At 45.1% G+C, this 20735-nt stretch overlaps 1 protein-coding gene and 1 long non-coding RNA gene across 2 annotated transcripts in view; one reads left to right on the top strand and one right to left on the bottom strand.

Annotated features, from left to right (window-relative positions):
* The window catches only part of LOC119653497 (activating transcription factor 3), a 202708-nt gene extending 190233 nt beyond the window's left edge, over window positions 1–12475 (bottom strand). Inside the window, exon 1 of the mRNA XM_038058134.1 lies at window positions 11353–12475. The gene's annotated coding sequence lies outside the window, so the exon portion shown is untranslated. The remainder of the gene's footprint in view (window positions 1–11352) is intronic.
* Window positions 12476–12667: 192 nt separating this feature from the next.
* On the top strand, window positions 12668–13371 carry LOC119653498. Its single transcript, XR_005249707.1, has 3 exons — window positions 12668–12955; window positions 13015–13092; window positions 13159–13371. It is a non-coding gene; the product is annotated as an uncharacterized LOC119653498 (long non-coding RNA).
* The last annotated feature ends 7364 nt before the right edge of the window (window positions 13372–20735 follow it).

Raw genomic sequence — 20735 nt, 5'->3', positions numbered from 1 at the left:
TATATTTATAGGCAATTTTTTAAGGGGAGTAGTAAAGCCGTTTGACAAGAAAGTTCAATTCAAAAGGGAATCTGTTCTGCAATTTTTAAACCATCTCAGCATTCAGTAAGCTGAACAAAAAACTTTGATTTTATTTTGAAATGGAGCGAAGAGACATCTAGATTTAGAATAGTTTAATCAAAGACAGAAAAAGGAATTTTCTTGGCGAGTCATAGTAGCGGTCGCTTCTGAACCTATAATTTGAGTAGACTTTCTAGTCCTTTCGAGCTTCTTCCAGATCTTCACAGCGGTTCAATAATTCAGCTTAACTACCAAGAAGATGTGGCAGAACCTTCAAAATCAAACCATCAGGATAATCAGGTCAAGCATCAAAAGGACTACTTAACATGATATCTGTTAGAGTTTTCGGGAATATCTCGTCTAGAAGGAGCAGTTAGAATGCCGCCACAACATCGGCATCAGCTCAGCACAAGATGAACATTGTGGAAAAGGAAGTCAACGTCGTGATCCTCTTGGGATTAACGCGTTCACTGAACAGTCCTTGATCTGCTACTTTGCATATGTAGTAGAGACCATGTGAAGCCTATTGCGCACTGAACAGCCGGATCTACATTGACAAGTACCTAGTTCAGCATATTCAAGATTCGGTCCAACTGCTCTACTAAAAGTCTGACCTAACAACGATAGACCTGGTGCGAACATTTAACCAGATCCAGTAGCTGAAGACGACTAACTATTCGACTTATATATTCATCTGCGAATCCAGTAAATCGTTTAAAGCTTCCAGAAAGGCAACGGAACCGGATACGTTATGATACTCGATATACATTTGGCCCCCTTCTGCAATGCATCTTGGAGCAGTCGCCTAAAAGCGGGTCAATTTAACCTATGAATTTTTGGGTCCGGCAGAATGTGAATACAGAGCGTACAATCGGATGTTATTGCCCGTGTACCTGTGATAAAACACTTCCGTCATATGGTGGAAGCAAGAAAGTTCACCACCTCGGAGTATTCATCCCCTTAGATAAGGGAATGGTTAATGGTTTCTTGGAGCACCCCCTTTCAACAAGGAAATATACGAGTTTCCTAACGTTATGCACAGTCAACGGAAGTCAACATGACCGCAAATAAGTTCTCATACTTAAGGGCTTGAAATCACTCCAATTGCCGTACGAGGGTCTATATCGGATGAACAGCAGAGAGGGAAAAGCGTTTTAAAGTCGATATTACGAAACCAAACATCGTAGTGTCAATTGCTCGCGAACCCTAAGGAATTCTTCGGTCAACATCAAGACACCACTGTGATGATACCCGTCCTCGGAAGAAACATCACAAAAATCAGTCAAGCTCCCATTCAACACCCTGCAGTGGTAAACCTAACAAAATCCAATAGATGGTTTGAATTTCTTGATTGTTACCAGGCAGGACCTTAGTAATTTTTTAACTCATCTGCATTAAAATATTAACAACCACCACAGAGGTCACTTTAATAGTGGCAATTCCTCAGCATCCAATCATTAACAGAGGAGTGCTGCGCCGGTTCTAACTAATTTCAGAACGTTTACTTGGAACGGGAGAGTGAATTTATATATGTTTGTCATAAGCCCTTAGGTAGAGCATAGCGCATCAACCAGATATACAGGCCATCACTGCCAGTTCTCGACAATGTGCTTCAACCTACCCCATGATTTTCCGAGAAGTTTCCCCTCTCCTGAACTGCGTGCAGTTGTCGGAGAAAGCATTTTTCTCTACTATATTGGAAGGTTTCATTGGTCTGTAGCACTGCAGAACTCTAATGCTCCTTAACTTGGACCGGAACCTTGCAATTAAGTGCCTCCAAAAACTGGCTCCCAGGTCATCAGAGTACCAGTTGCGGAGAGGCAGAATTGGTACTCTCTAGAGCCCCATAATCTGACTTCGCTTGGGCCCTAGTGTACAACTGATATGGCTGAAGCTCTCGCTCAAATTGGCGGAAACCTGCATCCTGAAGCTCTCGATGCCTTTTGTCCATGATCCGGCACATTCCCGAAACTAATCATAAACTGTTTCCTATAGCCAAAGGTCATACCTGTGAGCTCAGTCTATCCTAGGTGCTGATGAGGTTTTGGTAGCAATAGAGTTTCAAAATTTTCAGGTATTTAGCTTCCAAATTTCTATCTCTTTCAATTGCCTTTTACAGCGGTCCTTAGTGAAATCCGCTCAAGATGAAACCCGTCGAACTAGGCCCAAAGACGACTAGCAAGAGTACGTACTGCGAAGCGATCAAGGGGTTACTGGGGAAAAAGGCTCTCGTTTCTAGTCTAGAGCCTATGTGCACAGGAAAGGTCGAAGTAGAGGAGGGCATAAAGTGTGAATTTCCAGAGGTAACGAATGCCCGGGTAGGTATCACCTCTGTAAATACTCGAGGTCAAAAACTCGCTGTGGTGGAAGTCCCCTGCAATATGCGAAGAAAACCCTTAGCAGCGGGAAAATCAAAATTGGATGGATAGTATGCAGAGGACGAATGCGGATAATCTCCATCAATTGCTACGGATATCTGGATTATGGGCACACGTCAGCAGCTTACAAGGGACCCGGTAAGGTAGGTCACCAAGTGAAGATCTGCATTGAAAGCGAAAGTTGCGTTCCTTGCAAGAATCGTGGCGATTTTCTGGTGAGAGCGTTGCACACATTGCGGGCTCGTGATGGTGTCCAATCTTTAAGGCAGATGATGATCCGCATTCTACAAATTAACATGCACGGGAGTGCAAGCGCTCACCAGCTGCTAGTTAACCAACGAACAATACCGAAACAGGGACCCGGTTTCATGGCATTTCGACTAATGAATCTCGCTGCCATCTGGATTCGGGACGACGTTCGACTTCGTGTTCTTGCCCAAGGCAGAAGGAAAGGGTTTGCCTAGATTCCGTGTTTAGGGATAACGTTTTTTAGTCTTTACCTGACGTCGAATGAAACGATGCCGGATTTTCGGAGCCGGTTTGATGCTCTGGCGGACGCCGTTTCGGGAACGGAGGGGTGAATCTTGGTAGGCAGTGATTTTAATGCTAGGGTCCTTGAATGGGGCATTCCTTGGCCAAACTCAAGAGGAAAACGGTTTCTGGAAATGGCGGCAGGAACCGGGGTCATAGTTTTAAACACCGGATTCACGCCAACGTTTCGATGCCCACACTGCGAAGGAAACATCCTTAACATCACTTTTGCGTCGGAATCTCTGGCACCATCGGTGGACGGGTGGCAAGTCCTAGAAAACTTCTCGGCAAGTAACCACCAGTATATTGTTTTCGAGGTGGCTGACGCTACTTGGTTGGCGCTCCCTGAACATCGGGAAGTTTGTCGAAGATCTTGGAATAGGCAGTCTCGGCGAAGAGCGCTTTGGTAGGTGGTAGCGTTCCAGCTGACACTGTCATTAACTCAGTGATGAACCTGATAACGACACGGTGTGAGGCTTCTATGCTTGCTTCTATGAGTTGGTGGCCGGTAGAAATTGCCGAGGTACGGAAGGAATGTCGTAAGCTCCGCCGTTTGGCACAACATTCACACGCCCGCGAAGAGGCATGCAGCATAAGGGCAGAGTATTGATCAGCAGAAAAGAGACTCCGAAATGCGATAAATAAAAGAGGTCAACGAGGTGAATGAGGACCCGTGAAAATTTGGCTATAAACTTGTCACCCGGAAAATCTGGGCTCTGCGGAAGCCCTCTATTCTAAGTACTAAGTATTCTAGATGGACCGCATTGTACGGGCATTATTCACCAGGTATCCCATACGGGTTGATGTCAACAATGCGGTCAGCGTGGAGGATTGCCCCGTTTTCACAATAAGAGAGCTGGAAGAAACGGTTCTCACCACGAAAAACAAGAAGGGGCTAGGTCTTGATGGTATTCCCGCGGAAGTTTACAAACTGATGTTCCGCCAACGGTCAGACTTGCTGCTGGGGGCGTTCAACGCTTGCTTTAACGCTGGAAGGTAACGAGACTCGCGCTGACCAGGAAGGGAAAAGGAGATCTGGAGCTGCCCTCCGCATACCCAGCACTATGTATGCTTGACACAGCCGGGAAAGTGCTTAAAAAGCTCATCAGGAGTAGATTCGCTGAAGTGATCCGTGATGCCGGGCACTTATCCACAAGGCAATTCGAGTTCAGAACAGAAAGATCCACGGTGGATGGTGTTATGGAGGTCGTGGATGCGGCTTATCGGGCCGTCGGTTATGCAGACGACGTTGCAAAGCAGACTAGGCATATTGATGTGACGGGTAAACAGATGGATGACTGCTCATGGTTTCAGCCTTCCGCTGAAAAAAACTGAAATAATCATCTTGACCAGAAAGAGGATCCTGATTCTGGGTCCCGTATCGATTGGCGAGTTGACTATAGAGTCAAAACTAGCGGTTAAACGCCTTGGTTTAGTGCTCGACTGGAAGATGATCTTCTTCGAGCAAATCAGGTATGGGCTGATGGCCTTCACAAAGAGGTACATCGTATGCGCCTTGCTCAGACGGAGAGCTTGGTGGGTGGCGTTTGCTTATCGCACTCTCTTAGAACCGACGGCGATAGTGATCGTGGGAGTGATCCCCGTTACCCTCCTTGGCAAGGAGCGTAAAGCTATCAACAGCCAGCAAGCCAAGGTGCATAAAGCTATCTACAGCGCAAGGGCGTTAACTTAAAGAGAGGTGGTTGCCCGTGAGGAACGTCAACACACTTTTACCGAGTGACAATTCTCTTGGCAAAATGAGCCAAGGGTCAGATGGACTGCGCGGCTCATCGACAATTTAGATCCATAGTCGAACCGAACGAACGGTGAGATTGATAGCTCCCTTACCCAACTTCTAAGTGGGTATGGAGGTTTTCAGTCTTACTTGCACAGGATTGGAAAGGCACAATCTCCTGATTGTGTGTTCTGCAATGGAGTGGCGGACGACGCTGAACACACCTTTTTCTCTTTTGAAAGGTGGGACGGCTTCTGTCAGCAGCACCATGCAGACACGGGGGAGTTCTCTCCAGACAACATTGTCACAGAGACGCTGAGGAGCGCTGGCAGGTGGAGTCGTGCTGCGCATTATTTTCTGGCTCTTGTTATTCCAAAGAAGATTGAACTCGACCGGGGCATAGGCGTGATGACAAAAGATTCTCTGAACTAGCAACTCCCTTCCTCCCCTTATCTCCCGTCGGTGAAAGGAATTCCCTGACTTGACGGCTCCCAAAGCCGGGAGAGCGGGAGGGATAGCCCGAAGTAATGTGTTAAACGGTTCCAAGCTAGTTTTCCGATGACGAACGCTGCCAAGAGTTTGCAATTTTTCTTGCTAAGAACCCAAGTTTCCGAGGAATACATGAGGACTGGCAAGATCATAGTCTTGTACAGTAAGAGCTTTGACCCTATGGTGAGACGTTTCGAGCGGAACAGTTTTTGTAAGCTGAAATAGGCTGACAACAACCGTGCGCGGATTTCATCATCGTAGCTGTTCTCGGTTGTGATTTTCAACCCTAGATAGGAGAAATTGTCAACGGTCTCAAAGTTGTAGTCTCCTATCTTTATTCTTCCTGTGTGACCAGTGCGGTTTGATGTTGTTGGTGGGTCCGTTTTCGGTGCTGACGTTACCACCATATATTTTGTCTTGCCTTCAGTGATGTGCAGCCCAAGATCTCGCGCCGCCTGCTCGATCTGGATGAAGGCAGTTTATACGTCTCGGGTGGTTCTTCCCTACTGTACTGTACTGTTACTACCATCATAAATTTGCGCAGAAGCAAGCTGCGTGTAAGTTAAACCCCAACCAGCAACGGTAATGGCGGAAACCACTATTGGCACACCATCCGCATTTTTATCAACGGTAAGTGGACAAACGAAACACACCTCATCGACAAGGGGGCAGCTGTCTCAGTTTTGCCCCTACCTAAAAACTAGGGCAAAAACCAGAATTAGTCCAGTTAATTCAGGAGATGTACAGGGGGAACTATTACTGAAAGCTTATGGAACTTTCGGTAACTGTCTACTGTTTGGTATACGGACAGTTCAAAGAGGGGAAAGGACGGCTGGATGAATTGGACATGCTATGGAGCACAGGGGTAGCGGGAGGTAAAAAGTTAGCGACTGCCTCGGCTGTGGTCCGTGAACGCGAGCCTGTGCCTGAATTTGGGGAAGTACCTGAACAAAAATATGGATGAAGGCAGGTGACGAACCTAGATGCCGGATGACGAAATGGTAAACCAAGGTCCCTGAAGACGGATGGACGACAACGTATTGATTGTAGCAAAGGCTGTACCGGGCCCAGCAAAGAAGAAGTAGGGCATGCCAACGACGAGAGAATTGATGCAGTTCTAGCAAAAGTACTCAGGGTGGAAAATTGCCTACTCTGAACACGCTTTACCAATTCGTCGGGCCGAAGTATAATGTTCTTCTATATTAAGGTGGTTGTTCGAAACCTTAAACACAGCTGCGAAAAGGCTATGGATGAGTTAGGTTTGATGAACCAATGCTCAGCGAATACAGGACAGTTACAAACTCCTACGGTGACCCCATTGCGGCAGGTATCTATTGCTACCAAAAGGATGGAATGAGCCACTTAAATAAGTGCAAAGTGGAAAGTTGTAAAGGGCGTTAAGGGGAGCAGAGAAAGAATGGAGGATACTTGTGTAAAGCTCCAAACACCAAAGAAAAGCAGAGGGTCCAAGGAACCAGTAACAGAGCAAGTGCAACGTTTGGATGAAGGAGAACATATGGAGAGAACTGGTGCGATAATTTTAAATTCTAGACGGCAATGTCGACGGAATAAAGTATTTGGGGAAAGCATACGGTGGCACGCAAACGGCAATCACTAGTTTGCCAACTGTTTGGGGAAACAAGTTGCTGGATACTGGCGAAGGTAAGATCGGATGGGTTGTCTGTAGGATTCAAGAGAAAATATCTCTTGCTATGTGTTAAATGTCTGGAGTACGGCCACATAGCCAGATCTTGCACAAGCAAAGACGTTTGGAAAGTTGGTGGAGCGTATTTTATGCAACAGGCTGCACCCAATTTAGGGGAAGCAGAAGACATGTCCATACAACAATATGGTTTTCGCGTCGGCCGATCAATGCAGTAGTCAATCTGGCAGAGGAAGCAATTGTGGGTATAAGGTGACAGGGGTTGTACCAAAAAATACTGTGCCATCATCACCCTCGACGTGAGAAATGCTTCCAACTCAGCGCAATGGCAGCATATAATAAGATCCTTAAACCAGCTGAATGTTCGCACGTATATTCAGCTAATCATCAGGAATTATTTCGTGGATAAAAAGCTCCGCTATGACACCGACGTAGGCCCAGTTGAATATTTGATAACCGGCGGAGTGCCGCAAGGATCAGTGCTGAGCCCCTTACTCTGGAACGGAGGCTGTGAATCAAACTTCCGCGACAAGCTACCTAGCGACAACATCGCAATTCTTGTAGTGGACAAACGCCTGAAGGATGTTATCTAGGCATGTGAGCCATCGGTTAGGCTGATCAAGGAGTGGTTGGTATCACATGAATTAGATTTGGCGGAACACAAAACTGAGGTTTACTGGTCAGCCGCGTAAACTGAAAGAAATTCTACGGTTTCGTGTGGGGCAGGATGTGATAGAGTCCAAGCCTTTGATCAAATACCTCGGCGTTATGCTGGATCATCGATTGATTTTCAAGGAACACTTGAACTACGCGGGCGAGAAGGCAACGATAGTTGTAGCTGCTTTAAATGGCATGATGCCCAATATTGGAGGACCCGAACCACCGTCATTTTATTGTATCCAGTACACGTTTGAACAAAAGCGCTTAATGGTCGAACAGCGTCAGACGAAGCAGCTTTCGTAGTCGCAGGAATTGTTATATTTTGGCTGAGGAGATTCGAACACTATACAATTGGAAAGCACATAATGACGATAATGCCGAAAATCGACAATGGGAAGAAAGAGCGCGCACAATCCAGATGTGAAATTTGGTATAATTCTCATAAGGGGAGGTGGACGTACAAGCTGATTCCAAATATGCAGCGTTGAATTACGCGCAGCCATGGAGATGTCCACTATCACTTGACTCAATTTCTAGCTGAATATGACGGATACCGTAGGTATTTACATCGTTTTGGACATGACGATTCTCCCTTCTGTCCTGAGAGTATAAACGAATACGAAGACCTGAAGCACATGCCCTTCGTATGTCCGAGAATTGTAAATGGGAGGGAACAACTTCAACTTCTCTTCACAAGACCCTTACAAGTCGAAACGATGATTCCGCACATGCTCGAATCCCAAGAATCGATCTTGAACCAACAACAGGAAGCCTCCGTGGCAATTCCCACTCCCGAAAGAGACATACGAAAAGTCGTTCAAGTTCCCGTTGAACAACCTAAAATTACAAGTCTAAAGATTCCCTGATCTCTGGAGAAGTGAAATGGCTGATACCGACACCAATGTGTTACCAGGAGACATTCCTCAGAACGTCAGCAGCCAAGAGTTCAAAAGCATAGGCCCGTCCCTTTTTGAAAACGGTAGATAGAAGCCGTATTCGCCACTTCCAGGATTAAGAAGGACGAGATGCGATTTTAGTTTGTTATTGCCAACTTAAATTTCGAGATACTACAAAGCAGGTCTCTGACTTAGTAAAAAGACTTAAACAAGACTACAAAGGAGTCAACACTATACTGAAGGCAAGCGCATAAGACGACTTCTGGAAGACCGACAAATTGGAGTTGGGAAACCTTCTCAATTTCTTCGGCAGCTGAGGCTCCTCGCCGGTTCACTTATGACTGACGACCTCCTGCGACTCTTCTGGTTGCGAGCGCTTCCTAAGCGTACACAGGAGATTCGACAAGTCTAAGAACAAACAAACTGGACGAATTGGGAGCCTTAGTGGATAAAATCGGCGAAGTCGACTCTTCATGTTCTGCATTTTGCACCTTCACATCGGTCGTGTCAGCTTGGGAGGCGGAAATAGCAAAACTCCAACTAAATCTTTGAGGATGATCGAGACGCGAGTGGTTCAAAACCCAAATTGTACGATAGGTACTGCTACTACCATCATAAATTTGGCACAGATGTCATGTTTTGCCCGTACTTGAAAACTCCAAGGCAGCAGCAGAGTCTCATACTCTCTATATAACCAACCAGACCACTATCAAGACTTTCGACAAAACTAATAAGGTTCCGGATTTCAACCTAAGGCGATCTCTTCAGGAGGAATTCGTCATTGCACAAATAGAGGATCCGAATTTTTGGTTACTCATGGTCTTCTAGTAGATCTCCAGCGTCGACAACTGATCGATAGCAAAACAGCCTTCATCACGAAAGGAAGAGTGATGCAAAGTAATCTACTCACGGTCTCGACGGTCCCAGAAGGCAATGGTTTACAGGATCTTCTTGCCCAGTTTCCAGAACTGACTAGACTTGCGCAGGCTAAGGAAAAATGGCAGTGGATGATAGACCAGGGAATCGGCCGACCATCTCACAGACCTTGGTCGAGTCTTCTGCACATCGTGGAAATGGAGAACGGCACTATTCGCCCCTGCGGCGACTACCGCTGGCTCAACGTATACATTGTACCTGACAGGTAGGGTGTGCCCAACTACACTACTACACGACAAACATATGTTTTTTTTAAGCTTGATCTGACATATCCAAGATAGCAATTATAACGCCATTTGGGTTGTTCGAATTCACTCCTTGAATGCCTGTTGGTCTCCGGAATGCAGCACAGACCTTCCAAATGATTCCATTTTCCGAGATTTACCCTTCGTCTTTGCGTACCTGGACGATTTGCTTATTGCCTCAAAAGACGATTTGGAGTGCGAACGGCACGTCAGGATTGTCTCCAGGAGACTCTAAGAGCAACCTCAATCCTGCGAAATCCAATCTTGGTCAGCCAGAAATCGAGTTTCTAGACTACAAGGTAACATCATAAGGCTTGTTACCACTACCTAGTAAGGAACCGGCAATCCAGGACTACACGCCTGGGGACGGTAATGAAGTTAAGAAGATTCCTTGAGATTCTGAACTTCTATCGAGGTTACCTGGACCGATTCTCCAGTAGGTGGGGTCGAAAAATACCAAGCAGTTCTTGAGAAGGGTACGCTACTAAGCCATTCAGACCCAGACGCAAAAATGTCATTAGACTGTGAAGCCTCACGGGGAGTTGTACTTCACTACTGGTTTTGGAGGATCAGGATCCATGGGGCTGTTGTACTATGTGTGAATGATCATTAGCCTACTGACCACCCTCGGTTTGAAATACGCTATCCCTAGTGGTTCTGTGATTAGGGGAGTTAATTGGATTCTTATAATGGAATTCTGGGGTTCAAATCTTTTAGGATAAGTCAAGCATGCATAGTTCTGGATGAATGGAACTAGTGACTACGCTTGGAAGTTCCATGAAAGATCACCGCCTACTTATCGCATTACTAATTGCTAGTGCTGATATTTTCAGCCAAATTTTCACTGATATTCTCTCATAATTTCACTATTTTTTCGTCCCCAATGAGAACTACCAAAAAAAAAACTGATTGTCGTTCCTATCTCACCCTCCAGCTGTAACCGAATGATTCACGGAGGTTATCACCATACGAGACTTATTCAATTTTTGCACTTTGATCGCCCACAATAAAAGGTTTTGCAGCCATAAAATACCGAAAAAGCAATTTCATCTTCTTAACATTTTGGAGGAAGAAGACATTCACAAAGTCGTGCCAAGCCCGACCTAAAGTTTATTTTTCACAGATACAAAATATACTTGAGAAAAGATATTCTGCGCTATCGCTACCGCCGCCTGCACATTATGTTCGCTTCCTCCATATGTCGGTGGTACCTATGTGTGAGCTTATATAGTGTATGCCGGTAACTATTGTTATTTTATGGATGTAGATACTAGATATGTGAGGAAATAAGGTAAAGATAAAGTTGCAAAGGAAATAAAAGCGAATACAGCCATATAAAGTTTAATTAATTTACTTTGCGCTGAATTTACTGGCTTTTTATTTATTGGGGTTCTTTTTTTCTCGTTTGTCGGTTTGGGGTTTTTATGGTTTTATTTTCGGGGCTAGATTGCCTGAAGTTGCTCATCTGAAAGAGAGTCGTCTAGGTTCGATTGAGCGCGGATAAAAAAGGCGGAAGGAAGTGTAATTATATTGGAGTATCATGGATCCCGCGGTATTAGAGTCCCGAAATCGCACTTTGAACCTTAAAAAAGTTATGGAGGTTCATCTCTAACGCTGAGTTTTGATGTCTCCCGGCCAGACGATCTAGACTTCCAAGCGAGAATGGAGTGGAATATAAAAAGATACATAGATTGATAGAGCTTCGAAGCCATGTTCTAGTGCTCTCATATGTCCTAAAAATAGCAACAAAAATAAACACCTGTTTGATGTTATGAAAGCGTAGTCCCGCCTCGTTCTCCTGATTCCGCTGGCTGGTCTTCTGTTACACGTTGGGACTGATGTCTGCGGCTAGTTCTGAGTGTAATCCAAAAATTCTGATATAAATCTGTAGATATTCTCACACTTTATGGAAACTTTTCTTTTGGCAAATCTTGGAACCAACTTTAAATTTATAGAACCACTTCAACCATGTATGTCTAGTGTTTCCTTCTTCCTGATCCTGATAATTAAGGACGGAAAACTCTACACACGAACACTTGGGATCTCTTCTTCCGGGAAGGGTGTCTAGAATCACTTGAATTTCCGCTTTCGAGTTTTATACTTCCTCGTACGGGGTACGTCCCAGATCACACAAGGGAAGGACGAAGTAACAAATAGTAAACAATTTACAGGACGTCTAAAACGAACCGACACTCTCGACACAGACAGAGTTTTATAACATTAGATATTTGTGGAAATCTATAAAATTCACTTTTATCTGATTTTGGTTGCTTCTGACGAATGAAATGTCCTTCATAATTTTGCATACGTGAATGATTCTTGCAGGACTTTCGGAGCATTAAATTGGCCATACGGTATTCAAACGTGGCTCCTTTCTGAGAAGACTCCTTCTAACCGGATACGGAACTATAGAAATCGTTCAAATAGCGCATTTAGGTAACATTCGCGACGCAATTCTCAAAAGGATCAAATCTGCGCCTCAACGACTAGGACGTGTCTTTCAAGGGTCCTTGGGTCTGGTATAGTCAAAAAAACCAACTCTCTGTATCGAATATGTCCCTAAACCTGGGATAGTTCTCCTTAAATTTCTCGCGACGATATCAACAGAATTACTTCCGGATTAGATACGACTAACAGCGGTTACTTCAAACTCGTATTAACTTGGGGGAAACTGTAACAGATACTCAACGGGTTTAAATTCAAAAAAATTACGCGCGTCGTTATCGCTATCTCGGGCACTGTATCGGGGCCTGTGCGTGCCTACAAAACTTTTATTCTTGTCAATTGTACGGTGCTAACTAAACTAAACGAAAAAGCGAAAAATTTTCTGAGTAAAGTCAACATTTGTGCCATCCCATAGATGCGGCTCTACGTGCTCACAATCTACAGATACTTTCTGTGTGCTTAAGATATTAAAAATCTACCAATACATTCCCCCATTTTATCTTGGTACGAACAGGCCCGCACAGGCGTACACTGGAGCTTATAGAGGTTGCGCATTTCGGAGCGAGCACGGAACCCTCGCTGAGACGCTTAGCCCCCTCGCTGAGAGCAAGTTGGCACTAGTGTCGCTTTGGCAGTTCTCAGTTCTCAGTAGTTGTTAGTGTTCTAGTGGCGGATAGTTGGCTTCAAGTGCGCTTTGCCGCGGCAACGTGGTTATAGTTCTCATAGCCAAGTTGTCGCACGCGGCGGCATTTTCTTTGGGGAACGCTTGCCAAGCAATACAGGCTTGCGGGGTTCCAAACACCTATACATAGCGGCAAAGATGCCGGGAAGCGAAATAATATTTGCACAAAACAGTGGAACAGTCCGCGGTGAAATTTTCAATTAGTTCAGAGAAAAAGCACAAATGACAGAAGAAGGTATGCTCTCTCTCTTATTCATGACATTTGCGACCCAACTTCATTATCTTTCAATTCAGGCACGAAGGACATCATATCAAAAATGGCACCCAAACTACGTACACATAACTAGTCACTTCAACCTTTTTTTTCAAAAGGTAAATAATCCTTGATACCTTACAAAATTGTTGGAATAAATGACGAACGAGTGTCATTTTCTTCAGTGATTCATGATTATGTACAACAAGAAAAATACGACTGTATAAGTCAATCGGCAGATGTTACCGGCGCCCTTTATATACTCATAGTTTCCGACGTGATTGCATTTAAACTGGATGACCCTATTTGCCAATGAGTTCAGTGTGAAACCTATCATGTTTCTCTTTGTGATGTTATATTAGCTTTAATTGATTCAATAAAGGGCATGGTCAATTTAATGGCGATTTTATTATAATTTCGAGTTTTACAGCTTTAGAGGAGTTTTCAATAAGGATATTGGGATTAGATGAAGTCATAGCAGGTAAGTCTTCAAATGACTCGAATTCGACGTAAGGGTCTACGAATTTTATTGCACGTACAGTCTACCTAGTCTGGTTCCTTATAATTATTTGCTGGGGAGAAGTTCAAATCGAGACCTATCCTTGAAGAGATCAGGATAGGAGTATCGTTATGCGAATTTATCCAAAGAAATATTGTCCGCTTCAAAGAAATCCTCCCATTGCTTCCTTCGGAGGATATTTTCCTTGAGCTTTGTCCTAAACTATTGGGCTCCTCTATTTTTGGAGTAATAGGATTACTGTATATAATGTGGGGGCAGAGGATGTCCTTGAAAATTTTGTTGACGTGGCTTAAATTTCTTTTAGGTTACGTCGTCTTTAAGGCTCCACAGCTCGTTTCGGGCCTCGGTTTTCAGGACGCCGGCCCTCCAACCTTCTTGTTCCATCGATGGCGTTCTCCAATTTCCAAGTGCGAGCGGTGATCGTCAACAGAATGTGCTCAGCGTTTTCGCGGTTTTCTCACCTTTGAATACCTTCGGGTTGCCGAATGTCATCCATACATTGATCGTAGTCAACCCATTTCAGTTTTCGAAGTTTCATTATTTTTGGAGACTTTAGGGACGTCAAATGTTTGATAGAACTCATGTTTGTATCTGATCCTCCACAGGTCGTCGTCTCGTTTAGCTCATATTATTCTCCTTAGATTCTCAGCAACGGGGGCTTCCTCATTATCCTGTTCAACGATGTAAGCCCTGTTAGGACCATCGGGAGGGTGTTCAGCTGTCGAGGGCACTCTCGCAGACATTTTCGTGGAGCCGCGGAATATGTGCTCGATTAATTCCGAAAGTTGGTCCTTATTTTTGATCGTTTAGAGCCTTGCAAGCATCGTAGAATCCACAATGGCTGATCAACTTACTTAAGGACAAATTGCTGAATTGGTCGGCGGCGGGGTTTCTTGGGTTTTTGTTTTATATTTGCTCCCTCCGGTGTTTGCCAGATCGTTTTTTTCTGTGTGGCTGTGGAGATTGCTGCGTCGGCGGACATAGATTCGTTTGAGGCCACAGCCGTTTTCACTCTGGTGTTCTGCCGCCCTGTCCGTTCGTTCTTTCCACTCACCCCCGACTCTACTAAGGTATGTCGCGGGAGTAGATATCCGCGCAGGGCGCGATATCACTGCTGGAGGCAGTCGTTGTCAGAGGGTTTCCCTTTTGGCGGCGTGGTTTCGCCAGTTGGAGTCGCAATTCGCGCTGGCGGGCGTTACGACGGATGACATCCGGTTCAACCACGCTTTAATCGGTTTCGGTGAGGAGACCATCGGGTTGGTGTCGGACGTGTTTTAGGAGTGCTCCTACGACCGCTTTAAAGAGCAACTAATAAGAAGCCTTTCAGTGAGTGAGGAGGCGAAATTCAATCACTTACTGAATGAGCTGTCGCTAGGTGACCGTACTCCCCAGATAGTTCCTTCGTGAAATGAGGCAATCGGATGGCGATAAGGTCGGCTCAGAGCCGTTGAAGTCCCTCTGGTGAAAGCGGCTCCCGAAGAAAAACCGCGCTATCGGACTCGGGGTCGTTGGAGGTGTTGTCCGCAATGTCCGATAAATTTCACGAGGTTTACGCACGCCCCGATATCGAAGAAGTCTCTAGAGACACACGTCGGGAGATGGAAACCTGAAGGCAATGGTATGGCACTGGCGAACGCAGTCTAGAAGCTTACGGTGACGGTAGATAATTTGCGTTCGGGAGGTAGATCTTGATCGTAGTCACTGTACCGAAATGGGCGTTCGGGTACTCGAACGCCCGGACCCTCATCAGCCTCGACGGTTTGCTGGCACCATAGCAGATTCGGAGCTCAAGCGACTAAATGTACCACCGGATTCACTTTTAATGCAACAAAAAACTAGGCTAGCTGGCAATCTCGGAGACGGGGCAGTACCAGGTCGCTTTTCAATTTTCGACCCTGGGGCGATGAGAAAAGAGTTGATTGATCTACTGAAACAGGGTACTTACAGACCTTCCAATAGCTATTGGTCATCTGCACTTCCTTTGGTTCCTAAGCCAAACGGCGGACCTTGCGGAGATTACAGGAGTATGAATGCTCAGACAATTCCAGATCGGTATCTTATTCCACTAATCCATGACTTCGGGCATTCGCTGACAAATTGCCGTCTTTTCACGATCTTGGATCTAGCCAAGGCGTATCATCAAATCCCTGTTGCTCCTGAAGATATACCGAAAGCGACTATCTGCACACCTTTCGGACTCTTAGAGGTTTGTTTCGGATACATGGATGATGTTTTGGTCACTTCTTTCATTCCTTGAGGCCGGCCTTGTCATAAACGTTGAAAAAGGCAGATTCCTGTAGAAGCAGGTAAAATTTCTCGCCCACTTAATAACCCCTGACGGTATCCAACCTGACCTAGACAAGGTTGAAGCTATTAAGAGCTTTTCCCTGATAACCATGGTGAAGGATCTGCGAAGGTTCTTGGGCATATTAAATTTTTACCGTGGTTTCTTGCCCAAGGCCGCTCCTCAACAAGCGATGTTGAACGCTTACTTGTCTGGGACGTCGATGTTCGGTGTTTGTCGATGCCTGAGATACAGTCGTAGGCACCACTCTTCACCAACCGGTGAATCAAACCTGGCAACCGTTGAGCTTTTTTTCAAAACAACTCAAATCAGCCCAACGTAACTACAGCGCCTACGATCATAAACTACTCGCCGCGTATCTTGCTGTAAAATACTTCCCTCTCTCCCTTAAGGACAGGCCGCTCACCGTGTTCACGAACCACAAGTCCATTATTTTCGCGCATAGACAAAAGCCCGAGAAAGCGCCCCCTCGCCAACTTCGGCACATGAGTTACATCAGCCAGTTGACCTCTGATATCTAACACATGTCTGGAAAAGGCAAGGTTGATGCAGAAGCTTTGTCTAGAATTTCGAAGGTCACAGTCCCCACCGCGATCGATTATATGGCAATCGCAGAGCCACGAAAAGACGACGCGGAGCTTCAGAGCCTGAAAGCAAACTCCAAATACGAGTTCAAGGAGTTTTCTATTTTCGGCTCAAACTATTATATATTCGAGGAGACCATCATTCCGAGAAAGTTTCTGAAGAATTGGTCCTCGTATGCTTTAACATGGAACCCACGGACATCCTGAGAGGAATCATAGCAGGGGATGGATCCTGTGTGTTCGCCTGGTCCACACCTCCAGCGTTAGTTTGCCGCCAGCGTTCCACGTAACTGCCTCCTGGGCACGTCACTGAAGGGTTTCGTAGCTCTTGGCTGGTCCGCTGATTGTTGCTGCTTACTATTCTCCAGAGGTTGCTTAGACTCCGAGCTCTTGCCACTCTGCTTTGCTTGTGCTTTTGTTCCACCAGTGAATTCCAGGCTGAAAATCACTAGTTTGTCTGCCGTCTCGTTCCCGCTGTTGATTTTAAAGCAGCGGTGCTACGACTAACACCGATTGTACTACTCTTGGTGGCTACTGTCTCCTAGCTGGATGCTAGTAGCTCGTACTCCGATGATAAGCCTGCTTCTTCTCTCTTCCGTTTATTTGTTTTTTTGATAATTAAGTCCATGTCTTGGTCCCACGGGCAGTTCGGGAAGAATGTCCTGCACTTGCCCTTAACACATGACCTGCAGGCAAGCAGATCCTCGTCAGTACTCCCAGCTCGGCCCTACACACTCTTGGCCCATCCTCCGGAGGAGGTCGTGTGAGTACTTGCCGAATTATGCAACTTTAATCTGAGACATAATTAAACGGCACAGCAAGGGCATTGGTAAGTGTTATAAAAGGCAGGGGTAGTTTGCTTCTTTATTATTGTGTTAATTGAAATTTTGCCTCCCAATGCCGCTAAATGTTTTATTCCTTGACTATATTTTCTATTTAGCAAAGTCAAGGATAGAAATGGGCACTACATTGAAAGCGTCTATGGATCTTCTTCTCCAGCATTCATCTAGGTTTTCTATCAGCTTTCATTTATCCTCTTCGTCTTCTTCTATCACGCTGCAGCCCAATGTAGATCCTTGGCCTCTCAAAGTCTTCGTCTCTATACTTCTTGGTCCAGCGACCGCGTCTTTCAATTTCGGAAACTTAGAAGCACAACTTGTGTTATCCGCTGAGTCCTCCCTTCTGCTTCGGGGTTTCCCAGGTGGTTACTTCCCTTTCACTTTGCCTTTAAGTCGGCGCTTGGAAATTCTCGTATTGTCCATTTGCGACTTGCCTACTTGCGTAAGCACCCGCTATGTTAACCTAACCCAACGGTTTTCTTAAGACCCGGATTGATTTGGTGACCAAAATCACTCGGCTGTGGCTAGCACAACGGTACCAGTTTAATTACTGCTGCAGGCTCAAGGTTCATACTGATGGATGCAAGACGTACCTAATACTTTTATCGAAATAGAAAGGACGGCACCCGAGTTGTAGAGCACAACTCCTCGCTTGAGTCCACAAAGAGCTCTCCCCGGAATGGGGACTGTGATTATGTCCTCATGAAGCCTCCATTAGGGGGCCAATCGAAACGAGAACACATCTCCCAGGAATTCTCCTGAGACATGAATTCTGAATTCTATCCGGTTGTCACGATGTCAGATAATAGCCTGACGCTGCTTAAAGAAAAAAAGGGTTAGGAAAACTCTACGTAGGAATCTCATCGGAATCACAGACTTAAGCCCCTCCCAGATTAGGGATGAGATTACGTCACGGCCATCTTTCCAACTCCCACTAGTCCGGTCGAAAATCAAGGCCACAATTCAAACCAGACTCCCACAGAGTCACTCAATAATTTGAGCTAACTCCTCTGTAAACATTTAAAGGTGGAGTTTAAGAGCTTAGGATGGACAAGTGAATGAACAAGATTGATTTTACTTCTTTAAACCATCCTTCGCTCAGACAGCTTGGCAATTATTTCAGCCAGCAATGCATGCGTCAAGTTTAGACTTATAAGTTTCCTAAGTTTTTTTAGGTGTCTTGGGCTCCAAAGAAGAAGGCAAATAGGAACAGGAGTCAACAAGCCCCATCGCCAAAAGAAAAGGTGGAGAGACAAAGGAGGAGTAGGCAGTCAGTTTTGCTTATTAAGCCGACAGAAGACAAGAGCTTTGCAGATGTTCTCAGCATCGAGTGGAGGCACACAGCCGCCAAGCTCGACGAGTGGTGCTCCCCGTAACGCTTGATCTCAGAAATGCCTTAAATTCCGTAAGATGGAAGGGCACACTGGACAATACTTTCTGCGTGCCGAGTTATCTTTTATGGGTATTGAGGGATTATCTGGGAAACTGCACGTTTGTTTTATGAGACGCTACAGGATCAAAGAAGGATGGAGGACTTTGGAGCACTTGTCAAACAGCCGCTAAACAGGCTTGGCATATTGATGCCGCTGGTAACCGGATGGATGACTGCTCATGGTTTCAACCTTGCACTGGAAAAATCTGAAGCAGTCAGCCTGATTAAAAGAGAATTCCTAGCCTGCGTTTGATATCGTTTGGTCGTCGATGATCGAGTCGGACACGTTGGACTGAAGCTCGACTCAAAAATGATTTTTTTTCGAGGGATTTAAACTAGCAGCGGACAAGGTTACATCCAGAGTTTCGGCCTTAAATCGGCAAATGGTAAACATTGTGGGTCCTGCCTACCTGACTCTGCACCGGCCGCGATGGTGATTGAGGGTGTGATTTCCGTTGCTCTTTTTGCTAAGAAAGGCAGTTGTTGCTCTTGTAGAACGACAACGTACACTTAATGGTAAAATGAGGCAAGAAGCAGATGAAATCCGCGACTCATTGGCAACTTACCTCCAGAAAATTGGGAAGGCACGATCCCCTGATTGCCTGCTTTTCAATGGGGTTGTGGACGATGCCGATCACACGTTTTTTTTCTTGTGGAAAATAGGATGGGATTCGTCAACAGGTGAAAAGTTTTCCATTGCTAAAACTATCTTGGGCCAGGTTTTTACTTCGATGGTGTACTTATAGGAGCTGATAGGAGGACAGAGGCGCTTGAGCTACAAAAACAAGTTATAGCTCGTAAAACCTGGCCGCTTTAACATTCGGAAATAGACAACCAATTCTGATGAATTACTCGAAACAATTCCAAAGGATATGCTGTAGAAGGGGACAAGTGAGGTTGGCTCCGAAGACTCCATCAAGACGTTTGAGATTCATTGGAATCCAATCAAGGATTCGTCACTATTCTAAGCAAACCTAGGCGGCAAATCTGGCATTACCAAATGGGAACGACTGTCAAAAATTTCCCTCACTTTCGACCCGCTGGGCTTGATCGCCCCAGTTATCATAACGGCAAGGCTTATCATGTAGTCTTTTTGGAAAGCCAAGGTAGAATGGGATGATATTTTGCCCACTTCATTGTGGAGTTCATGCGGGAAATTCGAGAGCAAGGTACATATCCTGCATCGTTGGAAAAGTCATCAAGAACAGCTTCAGGGTAGCAAGAGGTAACCATTCCCCAGGGAGTTCAGGGATCATTTAAGATTCTGTACTAAACAGGTGTGGAGTAGAGGAACTAGGAATTTGCGACAATTAAGGAATAAATAAAGGATGAGAAGTGGAAAGAGAAAATTAGATGTGCTTCCTAGGTGACATCTGAGTTGGTTAAAGGGAGGATATGAATCTTCTGTGGGAATGAGGAGTAGAATTTACCAATCGATGTCTCTGGCTTGTTTTTCTTGAAGAAATCGGAATGTTACCAATCTGTTCGTAAATAGAGTGTATTTTCATTTAAGCGCTTGATTGCAGGAGGCACGGCTACCAGGAAGGAAACTTTTTGGGGGCAAGGCTTGTCGCGATAAAGAAGAATTTGTCTTTGATTGAATTTGCATCATCGAAATAGCCTACATTGGGCGCCAGTTTATATGCAGAGGAACTAAATCAGCCGGAAGATAATCCAGTTTTTCCTTTTCTTGTGGAAACGGTAACTAATGGAGGCAAAATTGTGTTAATAGCCATAAATGTCCTTTTTCCTATTGTATTTTAATAATTATCGCTCTCTGGCCATAGGGCCCCCAATGTGGGTTCATTTCTTAATAAATTTTCCACGGGGTTGAATAGAATTTTCCATCTTTTTAAGGTGTCATGTCGTGATTTTGAAGCGTGTATGTAAATGAAGGTATAATATTACAAATCCTGAAAAGGATCTGAAAATTAAGCTTGGTTACAACAGCTTTTTGGTTTTAATTTGTTCTGGGGATGGTAGTTTTTCAAATATGGATATCAGTGGGTCATGGTTCAAATCTCAGTGGTGCTAAAGGGATTTGTGTTTTACCAACAGTGAATAAGTGTGAAATTAGCATAA

The sequence above is a fragment of the Hermetia illucens genome, chromosome 4 (genome assembly GCF_905115235.1).
Source record: "Hermetia illucens chromosome 4, iHerIll2.2.curated.20191125, whole genome shotgun sequence".
NCBI lineage: Eukaryota > Metazoa > Arthropoda > Insecta > Diptera > Stratiomyidae > Hermetia > Hermetia illucens.
The sequence above is the reverse complement of the archived record's forward strand: the minus strand, read 5'-3'. Positions and strand labels throughout refer to the sequence as shown.